Here is a 13,712-nt window from a genome sequence, read left to right as displayed (position 1 = left end):
TATTCCGAGGTGAATATGCCCGGCCTGGCCCAGCCCTCATGGAGTCCACAAAGTAGTTGGGAAGAGAGAAACACACAGAGAAAATCATATAAGCAAGCAGAAGGGAATGGGAAGTTGTTTAATGCGCACAGAGTTTCAGTTTGAGAGGAATGTTGTACCACTACCTCCACCATTGAACCATCTCCACAACTTTTGAGATGTGGAGGATTTTCACAAGGCACACTCAAACTCAACTTTTGAGTTGTGGACATGGTTCAATGGTGGAGAGTGGTACAACAATCAAAATGTACTTAATGCCACTGCACCGTACACTTTAAAAAGGTTAAAACAGTCAACTTTATGTCATCCATATTTTACCACAATAAAAACAAGGGGAGGGGCAGACAGCCAATGGGTCACTGTGCAGGCATCTCCCATCTGCAGTCCCATCTGCAGGTACATGCGCTCCTAGGTTCTCATGGGAGGGAGAACCGTCATGGGCAGCTCTGGGCACTCCACACCTTCTCCATCAGGGGTCTGGGGGACAACGTAGCCCTGCCCTCAGTGCCTGCCAAAGACCACGTCCTGAGCCAGGGATCTGGAGACAGACTCTGGCAGCTGCCTCTTCTGGGGCCAAGGTCAGCTACACTACGTGTGAGCCCCCATGCAAAATGAAAACAAAGCACCCTTGTTCAAAAAGTATTAATAGTTTCAAGACAGACAGCAAAACATTAAATCAAGCACTAGGCCCTTCTGAGTGCACACCCTGTGCAACTGTCCAGGTCACACAGCCTTGAAGGGGGCTCTGAAGGTGACAGTTCCCAACCATGTCCTTGGAGGGAAGATGGCAGAGGGAGAGAGAGGGAGATTGAGAGAGAATATTTTTGAAATTTTTATTTAAGTATAACGTATAAAAAGGTGCACAGATCATAAGCAGATAGCTTGATGAATTTTCACAAAGGGAATAAACCTGTGTAACCAGCACCTAGATGAAGAAAGAGAACATTCCTGGCACCCCAGAACCCACCTTGTTCCCCTCATGACTCCCAGATTAGATTAGTTTTGCCTATTTTTGAGCATCATCGGTCTGCATGTTTTCTTTTACGCCTGGCTTTTTTCACTGCATGTCTGCGGGACTCAGCCATACTGCTGTGCTGTCATTCTCAGACAGACAATCCCAAGTGTCAGAGCCGGTGTGAGGCAAACAGAATTCTCATACACTGCTGGTGGGAGTGGAAAATGGTGCAACTACTTGGAAAAATCGGCTGGCAATATCTATCAAAGCTGAACAAACACCTGCTCTGTGACCCAGCAATTCCACCCCCGACAGATACACCACAGAAATGCATCCCCATGGCCCCCCCAAACAACTTTTATATGAATGTGTATATCAGTGCTGTTTGTGATAGCCAAACCCTCAAAAACTTGAAACGACTTAAATGCCTATTAACAGGAAAATATATAAACAGTGGCATATTCACAAAATTGAGATTTTGTTGTTTTTTGTTTTTTCCCAAAGAGTCTGTACATTTGTTTAGAAAGATTTTTCATCCGCTTGTGTGGCCTGGGTGTGTAGCACGGGGCACGGAAGATAAACGTGGTCTTGGATAAAAATGATGGTAGCCAACGGAGAGGAGTGGGTGGAACACAGGGCCCCAGTCTCAGGAGCGCGGGATGTGGAGGTTCCGAGTAACCAACCTAAGAAGGATTTTCACAAGGCACACTCTAACCTCTCTGAGTGTGAACACTGCTTCCCAGAAATCCGTCCCCACTCCGGCAGAATTATCTACATATGGAAATGAGCCTGGACCTTCATTTGCTCTGCGGCTCTTGCTCACCGCAGAGCAAAGAGCAAGCTGGTGAACTCTCACTCCTTTCCTGGGCCACACCCTCTGCCTGGAACCTGCTAATTCGAGGTCCAGCCTCCAACCCACTGGCCTTCCCTAAGTCTCCTTCCGTGTCCTCAGTGAGAGGTACCTGAAAGACTATGACCTCACTCCTTCCCAAGCCCCGTCAGAACCCAGGACCAAAGTCTCCAGCCCGAAAATAGCCTCAGAATATCCCTTCGGTTGCTGTGTGCGATGCCTGATTTAGGTCTTGTGCCGGAAATGCTCAGTGAATTTCAGTTCCCCTCCAGGCTCCCCTACCTCGTGGCTCCCAGCGACTCCTTGACTCTCCTCCCCCTCAGCTGTCTGTGGGTCTCTGCTGCAAGCGGGGGCCTCGAGTGCCCATCCCCATGGAGTGGGAAAGCTGTGGCTTTGACATTAAGCAGAGCTGCGCTGCAGCTCCGGCTGCCCACCCCCAGGGGGCGCGCTGGTGATCGCAATGACAACGGCCATTCGCAAAATGGTTACCAGACCTCAAGCCCGTAGCACCAGCTTCTAAATACGTGATTTTTGCCCCCAAAATAATGTTCATAAAGAATATATTGTTATTTTACAGATCAGGAAATTAAGGCTTAAAAAGATAAAATAGGCCGGGTGCGGTGGCTCACACTCGTGATCCCAGCACTTTGGGAGGCCGAGGCGGGCGGATCACTTGAGGTCAGGGGTTCAAGACCAGCCTGGCCAACATTTCGTATTTTCGTAAAAGTACGAAAATTAGCCGGGCATGGTGGCGTGCGCCTGCAGTCCCAGCTACTCGCTAGGCTGAGGCAGGAGAATTGCTTGAACCTGGGAGGCGGGGGTTGCAGTGAGCTGAGACGGCACCACTGCACTCCAGCCTGGGCGAGAATGAGACTCCATCCGAAAAAAAAAAAAAAAAAGGTAAAATGCTTAAGTGATACTAGTAAATGGCAGATTAAAACCTGCCAGTCAGCCAGGCCTTGTGGCATGCAACTGTGTTCCCAGCTACCCAGGAGGCTAAGGCGGGAGGATCTCTCCAGCTTAGAAATTCTAATCCAGCCTGGACAACATAGCGAGAACTTGTCTCCAAAAAATAAAAATAAAAATCTGCCAGTCTCCAAAGTACACTCCACTGTTCTTCTGAACCTCAATTTTCACACCATTACAATGGGAATAAATGATAGCAACCTTGCAGGACTGTTAGGAAACTTGAGTGAGGCGATGCAGTGAGCACTTGGCATAGGATGCTGGTGGGCACCTGGGTAGTGGGAGCATTTGCTGTAGAGGAGCCCACAGTGAGGTCTCATCATGGTACTAGGGCCCACAGCTCTGTCACAGAACTTGCTCCAAGCCCAACAGTCTCATACGGGTGAGCCCAGCCAGGATAATTCCCCAAATTCCTCTTTCCTGGGCCCTAAGGTGGACATTGGTCTCCTCAACCTCCAGTGGCTCTGGCAAGCCCTCTCACACTGTGCCAGTAAAGGAAGCACCTGGTTTAAGCCAGAGTTTCTCAACCTCAGCTCTGTTGACATTTTGGACTGGATACCTATTTACTAGAGGGGAGAGGGGCTGTCCTGTGTATTATAGGATGTTTAGCAGAATCCCTGGCCTCTACTCACTAGATGATAGTAGTATCCCACCCAGCAGTGAAAACCAAAAATGCCTCCAAGTCCCCTGGAGAGCAAAATCTCGCCCAGCTGAGAAGTATTGGCTTAAGCAATAACAACATGCAATGATCTCACGTTAACTAGGAGTCCCTGAAGACAGGTAGTTCCAGGTTTGAGGCAGCAGCATGATGACGACAACAACCACCAATGTTGTCCTAATGCTCATCAATTCATGATCACAAGATGGCTGCCACAGATCCCATTGTGCCACCACCACAATCCCATTCAAAGGCAGGCAAGAGGAGGAAAGCGATGGTGTCATCTGTGGCATCATCTTTAATCTAGAGAGTTTTCCCTAGACACTTCTCAGCAGATCTCCCGTATGTCTCATTGGCCAAAACTGGGATATATATCCAGTCCTAGCAGCAAGGGAGCTGGGAAAATGACTAAGTGGCAAGGGGGAAGAAGGATGGAAATGGTGGGCCCTCCCTGACCTGGCAGATTAGACACTCCTCATACTTGCAGAAATTATTTTTAAATCTATCTGCTTTTCCTCACTAAGGCTTCAGGACAGGGATCCACATGTTTTCCTCTGTATCCTCAGAACTTAGCCTCGTGCTCAGCACTTAGAAGGTGTTCACTCCATGCTCGTTGAATGAATGAATGAATGAATCAATCAATTGATCAATGATTTGACCTTCCCCCTTCCTTGCTTATATCACTAAGAGCCTTAAGTAGATGATTATTTATCTACATGAAAAATTAAATTGTCTAATTACAAATAAGCCTATGATACAAATAATAATGCAAACATCTCCCAGTTTCTCCAACAAGTCCTGATCCCTCTGGCCATTGAATATGCTCTTCCACTTGCCCAGAACATTCTTCCTGCCACCTCTAACCTCCCCTCACCCCTCTTCAGCTGGCCAGCTCCTTCTCACTCCTAGGTCTCAACTTAGATGTCACTGCCTCTGGGAAGCCCTCCCTGATCTCCTCAGTGTGGCTCGAGGCCTTAGTCCCCTGTGCCACACCATCCTAGCACTTATCACCCTGTGTTGTGACTGTTTCCCTAGCAGGACAGGAAATGTCCATGGAGACCAGAACAGCTTGTCCTTCACCAAAGTTTAAGTTCTCCATAAACTTTTTTTGATTGAATCATTTATGCCAAGGGTTGGCAAAGCTGTTCTGCAAAGTGCCAGATAGTATTTTCAGCTTTGTGGGCTGTATGATCCCTGTTGCAACCATTCGACTCTGCGGTTGGAGGGAGAAAGCAGCCATAGCTGATACTTAAACAAATGAGCATGGCTGTGTTCCAATAAAACTCTATTTGTGGGCACTGAAATTTGAATTTCATATGAATTTCACATGTCATAAAATATTATTCCTTAAAAATTTTTTTTCAACCATATAAAAATGTAAAAACCATTTTTAAAGGCTCACCAGCTATACAAAAACAGGTGATGGACCTTAGTTTGCTAACCCTGATTAATGCTGAGAGTCACATGTTTTGGTCATTCTCAAAGACACAACAGGATCACATAAAGCAGTAATGCACAGTAGTTCTTAAGATCAAACAGTAAGTTAAACTTGAAAGTGCATTAAATGACTTAGCCATCACAACCCAGAAGACTGTGTCTTAGGAAATCAAAGATTAAGATTAAGACTGAAGCCGGGCACAGTGTCTCACGCCTGTAATCTCAGCACTTTGGGAAGCTGAGGTGGGCAGATCACTTGAGGTCAGGAGTTTGAGACCAGCCTGGTCAACAAGGTGAAATCCCATCTCTATTAAAAACACAAAAAATTAGCCAGGCCTGACGGCAGGCGCCTGTAATCCCAGCTACTCAGGAGGCTGAGGCAGGAGAATCGCTTGAGCCCAGGAGGTGGAGGCTGCAGTGAGCTGAGATTGCACCACTACACTCCAGACTGGGAGGCAGAGTGAAACTCCATCTCAATTAAAAAAAAAAAGATTAACTTAAAACTGGGAAACTGTTACTATCAGGGAACTATACCAATAGGTTCAAACAAAAATGTTTGATAATTTCTATATGCAATTCGGTTGGAAAATTTTAAAACTAGGCAGAAGGATATTTCTTTTCCGTAAGAATGGTTTCTCTGAAATGATATTCAAAACATTATCTAGATTAATGAAAGTAGCTGTGATGTCCCAGCCTACATCTTTCTCCTATGCTGGATGCTTCCTGCCCTCAAACATCAGACTCCAAGTTCTTCAGTTTTGGAACTCAGACTAGCTCTCCTTGCTTCTCAAACTACAGACAGCCTATCGTGGGACCTTGTAATCGTGTGAGTTAATACTTAATAAACTCCTATATATATTATTATATATATTATATATAATATATATATTATATATTATAATAATATAATATTATAATAATAATATATATTCTATTAATTCTGTCCCTCTAGAGAACTCTGACTAATACAGTAGCCATTGGAAAAATTGAAAACAAATTAACTGAGACTAGTTGTCCTTAGGGTATAGGAGTGAGGGTGGGTTTCCCATAATGCTAGTTTGTTGTTGTTGTTTTGTTTTGTTTTATTTTTTTGAGATGGAGTCTCTGTCTGGCTGGAGTGCAGTGGTGCGATCTTGGCTCACTGCAACCTCCGCCTCCTGGGATTTTAAGCGATTCTCCTGCCTCGGCCTCCTGAGTAGCTGAGACTACAGGCGCCCGCCACCATGCCCAGCTAACTTTTTGTGTTTTTAGAAGAGATGGGGTTTCACTATGTTGGTCAGGCTCGTCTCAAACTCTGGACCTTGTGATCTGCTCACCTTGGCCTCCCAAAGTGCTGGGATTACAGGTGTGAGCCACTGTGCTCGGCCTGTTGTTGTTTTTAAACCAGATTTCCTGTGTTGGCCAGAACATTCACAGGGGCATAGGAACTTCCATGCACTGCTACAGCGGGAGGGTATATGGACTGGTGCAGCTATTCTGGAAAGCAATCAGGCACTGTTAGTCAAAACTGGTGTATGTATTCCCAGGACCCAGCAATTCCACTACTACATGTATATTCCAACAAAATTCTTACACAGGCCAGGTTCAGTGGGTCACGCCTGTAATCCCAGCACTTTGGGAGTCTGGGGTGGGCAGATCACCTGAGGTCAGGAGTTCGAGACCAGCCTGGCCAACATGGTAAAACCCTGTCTCTACTAAAAATACCAAAAAAAAAAAAAAATAATAAGCCGGGCATGGTGGCAGGCCCCTGTAATCCCAGCTACCTGGGAGGCTGAAGCAGGAGAATCACTGGAGGCGGAGGTTGCAGTGAGCCGAGATGGTGCCACTGCACTCCAGCCTGGGTGACAGAGCGAGATTCGGTCTGAAAGAAAAAAAAGAAAATTAGTTACCAGGGTTTCTCTGGCTTGGTCCTCAACCAGGTAAATTATAGAAACAGGCCCTTTTTGTCAAAGGGCTTTTGATTCCTGGAGTACCTGCCACAGTGACAGTTTCCAGGTCACTCTTCCCCATGAAAGGATCCCTTCCCATCCACGCTGGGTTTCACACATTGAGCCCTCTCAGTAACACAGAGAAACTCCAGTTGCACGGCCAGGCCTCCTCTGTCACAGTGAAGCTGTGGCTCCAGCTCTCTGGACACTGAGCAAATCCAGTTCAAGCCCTGACGCTTGGGGAATGTGGAGGGATTTCCCCACCAGCACAGGCCTGGGAATGACTATGAGCAGAGAGGAGGAGAGAGGATTCCAGAAGGAGCTAACTATCTGCCCCAAGTGCCCCTACCTCTCTTTCCATTGAGCACCACAGTTTCTTCTGCAGATGGGCCCCATTATAACTACCCTCCAGCCAGGTGTGAAGTGGCTGAGAGTAAGCTGAGTCCTAGGAGTCAGGATTCAACTGCCGAGGCGGGGCTTGGACACCAGGCCAAACTGAGGACTGGGTAAAACCAGGACAGGGCGAAGCAGCTTTCCATAAGACACGCTAAGGCACGCCCATCAGTGCGGCATGTCAATTTACCATTGCCATGGCAACACCAGAAGTTACCGCCCCTTTCCATGACAACTACCTGGTGACCTGGAAGTTACCACTCTTTTTCTAGAAATTTCCCCGTCCGGGAAGAAATGAGGAGCGCCTCTGCCCGGGCGCCCCATCCGGGAAGAAGTGAGGAGCGCCTCTGCACAGCCACCCATCGTCTGGGAAGTGAGGAGCGCCTCTGCCCGGCCACCCACCGTCTGGGAAGTGAGGAGCGCCTCTGCCCGGCCGCCCCGTCCGGGAAGAAGTGAGGAGCGCCTCTGCCCGGCCGCCCCGTCCGGGAAGAAGTGAGGAGCGCCTCTGCCCAGCCGCCCCGTCTGGGAGGTGAGGAGCGCCTCTGCCCGGCCACCCATCGTCTGGGAGGTGAGGAGCGCCTCTGCCAGGCCACCCATCGTCTGGGAGGTGAGGAGCGCCTCTGCCCGGCCACCCATCGTCTGGAAAGTGAGGAGCGCCTCTGCCCGGCTGCCCCATCTGGGAAGTGAGGAGTGCCTCTGCCCGGACACCCATCGTCTGGGAGATGAGGAGCGCCTCTGCCCGGCCACCCATCGTCTGGGAAGTGAGGAGCGCCTCTGCCCGGCCTCCTATCGTCTGGGAAGAAGTGAGGAGCGTCTCTGCCTGGCCGCCCCGTCTGGGAAGTGAGGAGCCCCTCTGCCCGGCCGCCCCGTGTCTGGGTAGAAGTGAGGAGCTCCTCTGCCTGGCCGCTCCGTCTGGGAGGTCTACCACGGAGGCCAGAAGCAATGTGGGGGCTGGACGTGGTGGCTCACGCCTGTGGTCCCGGCGCTCTGGGGGGCGAGGCGGGTTGATCACTTCGGACTAGGAGTTCGAGACCAGTCTGGCCAACTTGGCGAAACATGAAGAATACAACAGACAAACCAACCAACCAACTCAATGACAACAAAACAGGTCTACCCTGGAGTCATACTCTAATTTTTTCTATTTTCCTCCCTTTCTGATCCTTTATCCCACTTTCTTTTTCTTCCTCTTCCTTCTCCCTCTTCTTTGTCAAATAGAGGATTGAGTTATTATCACTGATCCATATAAAGTCCCTCTCTCATTTATTTTAACTCCCACCCCCATTTCTATTCCCCGACTTCCCATGTGCAACCTTCCTAATATGTTTGATACGCATCTTTTTGTTTGTATGTATTTTTAGAAAATGTTTATTGTTTTTGTATGCAAAAAAAATTAATAAAAAAAAAAAAAAAAAAAAAAAAAAAAAAAAAAAAAAAATAGAAATTTCTACATAATCTGCTCCTTAATTTGCATATAATGCAAGTGAGTATAAATATGAGTGCAGCCCTGCCTCTGAGCTGCTGCTCTGGGCACACTGCCTGTTGGGTAGCCCTGCTCTGCAGGGAGCAGGACCTCTGCTGCTGCCATACACTGTCACTTCAATAAAATTTGCTGTTTTAACACCACCAGCTTGAACTTGGATTGTTTTTGGGGCAGAGCCAAGAATCTTCCTGGGCTAAGCCCCAGTATTAGGCTTGCCTGCCCTGCATCAAAAGGATGTAATTGAGGCCTCAGGAGCTGGGACCTCTTTTACAGATACGAGGTTATGTGAATGGTTAGGCAAGGAGAGGTTTGCTGCCATCACGCCACAGCCATGACTAATTAATCGCCGTAACTTGAGGGAAGGAGAGCAGTAACTGGCCTCAGCTGTGTTGGGTCCCTCTCGGTCATGGCCGGAAGAATGGCTCCCGATAGGATACGTCCGGGTCCTAACGCTCAGAACCTGTGAATGTGACCTGATTAGAAAAAAAGGGTCTTCACAGACATAATTAAGGATTTCAAGATGAGATCATCCGGGATTTGGAGGGGGTGTAAATCCAGTGAGAGCTGGTCCTGAAGGAGCAGGAGGAGACCTGAGATTCACTGGGGGAAGACGGCCACATGAAGATGGGGGCAGAGATGGGAGTGATGCAGCCACAAACCAAGGCATGCCAAGGTCTGCCCGCCACCCCCAGAGGCTAGGAGCTGGGAGAGACGCAGCGAAGGGACTCCCCCTCAGAGTGCCCAGAGGGAATCAATCTCTGCCTGATTGTGGACCTCCTGTGAGACAATTAATGCCCATTGTTTTAAATCCCCAAGTTTGTGGTAATTTGTTACAGCACCCTGGGAAAATAACACACTGTCTCTCACACCCAGCCACTCAGCTGACTGGGTCTCCAGGTCCTGAAGCCCCCACCCGGCTCACTCAGGCTCCCGGTTGAGCTGACTGTCCCACAGAAGGGGTGGGTGCCAGGCAGGTGGCAGAGCCTGAAGATCTTCCATCCTGTCACTCTCAAAGTGTTCCCTTTGTGGCCCTAAAAAATAAGCAAATAAAATGATGTAAAATAATTAATCTTGAAGTAAAAAATGTAAAACCAGTGCCGAGGCTGACCCCTAAAGCACGTCCTCACCCTTTTTCCTGCCCTTGGTGACTTTTGTTCTTAGTTAGCTCTGACTTTCAAGTCCAAGGTGAGACCAGGTTTCCACTCACAGAGGTTGCCCACAAGGTGAAACTTGCGGGCCAGGCCCTCTGAGCCCAACCAACTGCAATTCCCAGGAAATATGATCAGATGGCGGGATCTCAGGCACTAGGCCCAAGCTGGAAGGGGCTGTATTTCAGGGAAGGAGCTATATTTCAGGGAAGGGGCGGGCCCTTGCATTAGCAGGTGACTGTCCTCTCAGTTGATAAGAACACCCCATTAACCAGAAAATGGGCTGTTCAAGACAGACTTTGGTCTTATCAAAACAAGAGCAGAGAGCATGTTGAAACGGTTTGCTGGGAGCCAGGCTGTTGTACTGCAACAATTAGTACATGGCTGTGTCTCATTTACAACACCAGAGATGCCACACTTGAGCGATGGCCACTGAGGGTTTTGTTACTGTTGTTGTTGTTTGCCACTTTCCTGCCTAGGAATAGCCACTGCTTAGAAAAAGCTCTTCCAAGGCATTTTTTCTATGCACATAGCATCATATTATTACTATTCCTCTTTTTTTTTGATACAGGGTCTCACTCTGTTGCCCAGGCTGGAGTGCAGTGGCATGATCACACCTCATGCAGCCTCAGCCTCCCCTCACCTCAACCTCTCAAGTAGCTGGGACTACAGGCATACCACCACGCCAAGACAATTTGTTTTTTTTTGAGATGGAGCCTTGCTCTGTCGCCCAGGCTGGAGTGCAGTGGTGCGATCTCGGCTCACTGCAACCTCCACCTCCTGGGTTCAAGCGACCCTCCTGCCTTAGCCTCCCAAGTAGCTGGGACTACAGGCGCGCACCGCCATGCCCAGCTAATTTTTTGTATTTTAGTAGAGACAGGGTTTCACCCTGTTGGCCCTGATGGTATCAGTCTCCTGACCTTGTGATCCGCCTGCCTCAGCCTCCCAAAGTGCTGGGATTACAGGCGTAAGCCACTGTGCCCGGCCACTAATTTTTTAAATTTTTGGTAGAGATAGGTTTTGCCATGTTGCCCAGGCTGGTTTTGAACTCCTGAGCTCGAGTAATCCACTCACCTCGCCTCAGCTTCCCAAAGTGCTGGGATTATAGGCGCGAGCTACTGGCCTGGCCTCTTTGTTGTTAGTGGTGTTGTGTTTTGTTCCAGTGGTGGTGGCAGTTCCCAAAAAACATTATCCTAAGGGAGCTTTTGGCCACAGAGTGGGGGAGACTCCCTTCTGTCTTCCAAGCCCCAAATAATTTCTTTTTTAAAACTTAGTAAGGGAAAGGGTTCAGAACTCCAAGAGACCATCAACTTCTCAGGAAGGGGGGTTTCCACACAAGGGGACATTAGGAACAATTGCATTTCACCCACATGAACTTCTCAGCCTTCCACTGATGACTTTTCTCTTTGAAACCTTGCAAAGTTGGAGTGGAACTTGCAGCTCCTACTCCCACTGCAACTTAGGCAGACAGGGATAGGGTAAGGGGACAAGGAGGTGAACCCAAATCAGCTTGTCCCCAGCAAGGTCACTCATTGCCTCTCTCCCCAAGGCAATGCTTCTCTCTTTTGTAATCCCAAGACGGTTGACAACACATCCAAGTCCATTTTTTTTTCTCACTCGGGGTACTTGAGAGGTAAGTAAAATTCTCATGACATATGGACGATATACAGACTAGAGAATATCCCATACTTTTAGTCTAATTCCTCGAAATAATTTATAGAAATTATCTTATATAACAAAAGCAACTATGCCTTGCTGTGCCATGTTCTCTGAATCATCATTCATTTTACCAGCTCCACATGTTCACAGACAGGGTAGCATCACCACTTGGCAGATGGCCCAGGAGCCCCAGCCTTGCACCTGCAGGGGCATCACGCGTCCTTCCCCATCAGTTCTTGCAGATCTTCTCTTTATGTGAGCTACAGGGTATTCCACTGTATTTACTTACCCAAACCCCATTGCTAGACCTTTGGATTTTCCCCATGCTTTGTAAGAACAACCAGTGCTCTAGAGAACATCTCTATAAATATATGTCTGCACGTATGTGAGAAGTTTTGTGAAAGGTGTATTCTCAGAAACAGAATGTCTGGGTCACAAGGGAGACACACTTACAACCTGGGTAGGCCCTGCCGAATTGCCTTCCAAAAGTGTATGCCTCTTTCCACCACCAGCTGTGTCAATGAGTGTGGCTGCTTCTTCACCCTCACGCTCACTGTGGACACTGTGGAGCCTGTTCATTGCTGTCCATCAGATGAGGCACTCTTGTCTTAATTTGCCTCCCTCCCTCCCTCCCTCCCTTTCTCTCTTTCTCTTTTTCTCTCTCTCTTTCTTTCTTTCTTTCTTTCTTTCTTTCTCTCTCTCTCTCTCTTTCTTTCTTTCCTTCCTTCCTTCCTTCCTTCCTTTCTTTCTCTTTCTTTCTTTCCTTCTTTCCTTCTTCTTTCTTTCTTTCTTTCTTTCTTTCTTTCTTTCTTTCTTTCTTTCTTTTCTTTCTTCTTTCTCTCTTTCTCTCTTTCTCTCTTTCTTTCTTCTTCTTCTTATTATTTTGGTAGACGCAGGGTCTTGCTATGTTACCCAGGCTGGTCTCCAACACCTGAGCTCAAGCGATCCCCCCGCCTTGGCCTCCTAAACTGCTGGGATTACAGGTGTGAGCCACCGTGCTGGACCAAATTTGCCTTTCTTTCACAGTGAAGTTAAACATCTTCTCAAATGCTTCTTGGCCTCTGAGTTTGTTCCTAAGCAGCAGATTCTTTATTGGGAAAAAAAAAATCCACTTACAAGTTCTATTGTTTCCTCCTGGAAGTGCTCATTATAACCAAGAGAATACGTGGAAGCTCTGTTTTCCTATGGCACACAGACCCTTCTCACCTCACGGGGAAAAGGAGACTGTTGATGTCAGCACCCACCAAATGCCACATGCCAAGAGCTGATTCCAGGACTGATCGACAGGAAGCCACTTCTCTAGCTTTTGAGGGCACCCATGTTCACAGACAGGACTTCAGAAGTCAACTTATAGACGCCACAGACAGGAGGAATTCACTTTACACCACAAATATAGTTTTTATACAGACAAAAATGAAAGGATTGTCAGTTATCTCACGTAAGTACTGAACCAAATTACATGTTAAAACCTTGATGTAAGGTCCTGGTGGGTTGGCCTGGACCACACCATCAAAGGCCCTTTTTCTCCTTCAGAGGTGGGAAAGCTGAAAAGTAAACTCCCCTGGCCCCTTAGCAGCTGGAGTTTCTGATGTGAATTAGGATCTGACAATTCGATGCTCTGGCCCAGGTTGGGAGGAGGAAGTGAGGTGAGGGCATTTTCCTGTGGATCCCGTGCTACTGAACAAGCAAGGTCAAGGAGAAGCTGCGCATTCCAGCAAGGCTCGCATGCTGACACTCCATGCGCAGCGTGGTTCCCGCCTTCTGCATCACTGCTGCGGTGTTGAGGTTCCGGCTCATCCCTGGAGCCCCACCAGGAACCCACTCCTCCACCCTTCCAATGACTTTGTAAACCCCTGATGCCTTTCCCACTAAAATTAGCTGCTGTGGTTTCCTCCAGCTGAACCGTGACTGATACAGCTCACAAATATGCTTTATCTTGACCGAGGCAGCCATGCAAGATAAGAGAAAGAAAAGTCTAGACAAAGGGCAACACGGGCATGAATCATGCTTATTACGGTTTTCCTAATAGCACTTTAGTTAGATATCTCATCCCTTTAGACGATGTGAAAACTAAGCAGAGGCACAAAGAATGAAATAAACATCATCTGTTATTCCACAAGGATCAAATATTGATGAGAAGAAAACAGCCAGCCCCACTGAGATGCCGGGCCTAGCAGGCCAGCTGCTGTTGTTCATTTG

This window comes from Symphalangus syndactylus, chromosome 23, assembly GCF_028878055.3.
Source record: "Symphalangus syndactylus isolate Jambi chromosome 23, NHGRI_mSymSyn1-v2.1_pri, whole genome shotgun sequence".
Classification (NCBI taxonomy): domain Eukaryota; kingdom Metazoa; phylum Chordata; class Mammalia; order Primates; family Hylobatidae; genus Symphalangus; species Symphalangus syndactylus.
This window is presented reverse-complemented; position numbering follows the sequence as displayed.